Raw genomic sequence first — 4,707 nt, 5'->3', positions numbered from 1 at the left:
TTATTTATTACATCCTCTTTCCCAAGTTAATCGTCACAATAGACTTTTAGCAGGGTTTTATGCGATAACGATAAGTTATTGTGCGCTTATCTATTATAGTTTGAAAGAAAATTAAGTTTGAGAAAATAGTGGAAGAACTTTTTAATTGAACGTCAGAAGACGTGAGACCATAACTTTTAATAGTGGGAAAAGAGATGCATTAAAAATGAATAAGTCCATGTGATAAACAACAGTATTACAATTAAAATAGAACGAAACAAAAAAAAATCGTGACAACTAAGTTGGGATAAAAAGAAACAAACTGACATGAAATATAGAAAAGTCTTAAGACAATGGATAACTTGATTTTACAAATTACAAAATGTGGGAGAATGATGCTAGGAATACACATGGTGTGCAAGAGCATATTGCACACCACCAATTAAACATTGCCACATCATTTTATAAAGATTCTCTTTCTTTGAAATTTTCAATCTAAATTTTGAAATGTCTTTTAAAATTTTAATTCGAATTTCAAATTTATTTTAGCCTTTCAACAATCTGTAATTAATTACCAAAAAAAAAAAAAGTAAGAGAGAGAAAACATTTTTTTTCAGTTTCTCTACCCTTTCACGTTCCTCTCCCTCTTGTTCTTCCTTCCAGCTTTTCTTTTGTTGTTCATAGAAAAAATTTGGGATTTTAGGGTAATTTTTCATTTGTTCTTTCAATGAGATAAATTAATTAGGGGCTTTAGGATTAGTTTATTCATTTGTTCTATCTTCATTAAATAAATTATTTTGGGCTTTAGGGTTCCTCTGATTTTTCATTTCTTCTTCCTTTAAATAAATTAATTTAGGTAAAACGATCGATTCCAGTTCCTCCTATAATCGGAAACTATGGAGGGTTCTTGAAGCACAAGGGGAGGGCGGCTGATTCGGCAGATGAACGGAGGGTTCTTGTAGCGCCGGTGAGCAGCTATGAGCCTATGACTGGTAAATGTGTTTTAGCATTTTGTTTTGCTATTTTTTTTATCTATTAATAAGAGTATATGATATGTAAACTTATATATGTTGTGCTAGCTATTTTAGTTTTCGCTTAATTTTATTCTAAATCAGAGTGAATTTTTCTGATTAATGGTTGATTCTACATATGTTTGATGAAAAGTGAGTATTTTGACTTATACTCCGTACATACTTTAGTTCAATTGGTTTATCTCAATTCATTGATTTGGGTCTTAACTTTGTAACCTGTGGAACCTCAATAGCTTATTGCCTTGATGGTTATGAAGTTTTGGAAAAGAATTCTGATATTTCATGCTCAAATTTTATTGTGTGAAGATGCTTTGCATTATGTTTGCACAAAATTCTATTGGTGGTGTTAATAGTAGATGCCGAGGATTTCAGTATCTGAATCCAGCTCTAGGCCTTTTCCCTCCTGCAACTCTCCTTTTACTTGGTTGCATTTTAGGGATTGTGGTATGTTGGATATGAGGCTAGAGTCCTCTTTCAAGAAGTTGATGTAGACTTCCCTTACACCATCGTTTTTGGGAACTAGATTCAGTTTTCTTTTTGTTTTTGATGACAGATCTCTTCTTGGCTCTCGTCTTTAGTAAAGTTGATTGGTTATGAGTTTTGAAGACAAATGGTTGATTCTACATATGTTGATGAAAGGTGAGTATTCTGAATTATGCCCTCATGCATACTTCTTACGTCGTTTAATTGGTTTATGGTATAAATGATTGGTTTGTCACCTTAGTTAAGTATCTTATGGCACTTATTCGTATTGGGTGCACTAGTATATTGAGTTTATGAACTCTCAATACGAAAATATAATCTCACTTGAGTTTTCATTCCAAAACACCTGTTATCTATAGATCACAACAACTCCTTATCGACTAGAGAACTTTATTCATGGTTTAAATTTAGGTGTACTATTCTGGTGTTTCTGAGCCTGCTGACTATTTTTCAAATTATGTTGGTATTGGTGCAGGGACATATATTAAAGTCACTCATTATAATTGCATATTTGGGAAGGATGTGTTTGTGCCTTCACTTTTCAATATTATTTGGTTTTTTAGCTTATTGTTTTATGCTGGCAATGTTGCTATTCTCGTTTATGATTACTCATTGTGAAAATTACTACATAATATCTATACCCCAAACTACTAGCTTGGCATATCGAAAAGTGACGTTTTTATGTGCGTTGGATGTCAAGTTACCCGATTAATATTGAATCGCATAGTTTATAGGGGCTTTATTTTTTCCGCTTCTATTTATTTATGGAACTCCTTATAGAATATAGAGTAGTTCATTTTATTTTAACATCAATGCTCGATCTGTATCAACTGATATGATTGTAAACAATAGAGCTAGTTATTAAGGCAAGATGGAGATATAGGCTCTCCTACTATTCAGTAAACTATGTGTCCAGTGTGTTACTTCCCTATATCAGTGGAATGTAATTGAACTAAAAATGACCTCACTGCGGAAAAATTACAAGTGGAGCAAAAAGCAGAGTATGTATGTTGAACTTCATGACTAACTTTCATCTTGAATCTTCCTTATGTATGTTGCATATGATGACTAAATTTCTTGTTTCTTTTTTCCATAAAACGCACTTACTCTTTCCATTCCTATGCCTCTTATATTTGCAGGGATAAGGATAAGTACAAGAATAAGGATAACGATCGTAACACCACCGTAACTGGAAAAAGGGAAGGTTGTATAAGAGATTAAAAAGCTTCAAATTTTGAGTGAGGATCTACAAGTAGGATGAGAATCACAATCAACAGGGTGATCTGGTAGCTAAAGGCTTGAAATTTTCAAAGACTTCAGAGATGAAACTTGTATTTTGATACTCCGTATGATTATGTTTGTCTACAATATTTAGTGTTCACCACCTGAGCTAATGTATGACCTGAGCTAATGTAAGTGTACTAGATATTTTGGTGGTTTAACACTTGTATAGTGTACAATGGTTTATAATGTAATTTTTTCAATACTAATGATCATTCTTTTTTATATTGGAGTTATGCTACTGTTTATGTGCATTTTATTTTTCTGTGATTTTGATTTTTAAGTATTCATATGCGATTGTTACAGTACAATGTAAAATAATCGTCATAGTCAATATGAATAAGAGGTAACTGGGTCATTTGGGAGCATAGTTAATACTCTTGCGATGCTTGTATATTGCTTATCCAAGGTATTAAAAAACAGATCAATTAGCGGTGCACTTTGGTTGTTATATCAATGCTAAAAATAGCGCCTTGAGAGGCGTGACCAACCATTTTAGGGAATCATAAAGCTGACTATTTTATGGGATCATTATGATTTCATGAGGTCATATATTATTTTACCGGATCATTTAGTGACCAATTTATTATAATGGGTCGTTTTACCGGATCAGAAATTCAAGAATTGTTGTATCGATCATTATAGAGAGGAGTATCATCACATCATATGCAAAATATTTGTAATCTATTTTAATCAAGTTTGATTTTATTTAAAGGTTAAATGATCTTGTTAATTTACTCATAATCAAAATAAAAAGATTGTTTCGCAAATGCAATTCTATCTTGGTGGTGGATCGTAATCGTTGCTATAAAAAATGTAATTAGGTTAGATTATTAAAACACCCATAAAAATATTAGGAGTTACGTATCACGTTTGAAAATTATACAACAAGTACGACTTAAATAATTAATGCACAACATAATTTTTGAACTTCTAATCTAAACAAGTTATTTAAAACATATAGAGTATTAATTTTTGGAGATCGGAAAATTAAATTAAATGGGCTGGGTTAAACATATGTTAAGAAAAAATCTTGTTCGACATCGTTAACTATTTTAGGGTATCATTATATCTTATTATTACCAAATTTGTATTTTCAATATACCGCTTTGATAACGGGGGATAATAAAAAATATGCAATAAAATCATTTAAATTTAAAAAAAAGTAAATCAAATGTTTTGATTTCTTTAAAAATAAAATGATTTTATTAAATTTTAGTTAAAAGTTTAATTTTTTTTTCTTCTATAGTCATGATTTGAATATGGGTGCATGCGCTCAAATAGAGTAGAATTTTGAGTTGAGTAGTAGTGACCATTGTGGCAAATGTATCATCCTTTATAACATCAATTCCTTTTATCTATTTCAATTGAGTTTAGTTTTATATAAATTTGATTTTGTAAAAGGTGCAATGATCTTGTATAATCATAATCAAAGATAATTGAAAAAGTTATTTCGCAAGTAGATTAGCGCCCATAAAAATATTAGGACTTACATATCTCTTTTGGACCATTACACGCCAAGTACGATCTACATATATAATTGAGGAAAAAAGTATCAAAATGTTTTTTTTTTTTTTTTTAAATTTTACTATCTAAACAATTTATTTACAAGATAAAGACTAAAGCATTGATTTTTTTTATTTAATTTACTTTTAGAGACAACCTATGTAGGAATCGAACCTACATCCCTTATGCATGTGCATGTACTCTACCAGAATAAGAATATTTAATTCCAATCGAAATTCTGATTTGATAAACTTGGAAAAAGATGCTACTTTAATCCCAATAGAAATGCAGAATCATACTTCCTTTCTTTATGTATTAAATCTTTTTATGGGATCATTTGTGAGTTTATTCATAAATTTTATCCAATTTTTTATATCTTTTCATCCATTTATATGGTAGTAATGATTTGCTATTTCGAAAATATATG

General features: G+C 30.4%; 1 long non-coding RNA gene across 2 annotated transcripts; it reads left to right on the top strand.

Annotated features, from left to right (window-relative positions):
* Nucleotides 1–528: 528 nt before the first annotated feature.
* LOC110784791 (uncharacterized) lies at nucleotides 529–2,999 on the top strand. Of its 2 annotated transcripts, XR_002532408.2 has the most exons (4): nucleotides 529–683; nucleotides 836–971; nucleotides 1,564–1,649; nucleotides 2,633–2,999. It is a non-coding gene; the product is annotated as an uncharacterized lncRNA (long non-coding RNA). The 2 variants fall into 2 exon arrangements; XR_002532407.2 differs by having other exon boundaries at nucleotides 550–971.
* Nucleotides 3,000–4,707: the final 1,708 nt, after the last annotated feature.

The sequence above is a fragment of the Spinacia oleracea genome, chromosome 4, assembly GCF_020520425.1.
Source record: "Spinacia oleracea cultivar Varoflay chromosome 4, BTI_SOV_V1, whole genome shotgun sequence".
NCBI lineage: Eukaryota > Viridiplantae > Streptophyta > Magnoliopsida > Caryophyllales > Amaranthaceae > Spinacia > Spinacia oleracea.
The sequence above is the reverse complement of the archived record's forward strand: the minus strand, read 5'-3'. Positions and strand labels throughout refer to the sequence as shown.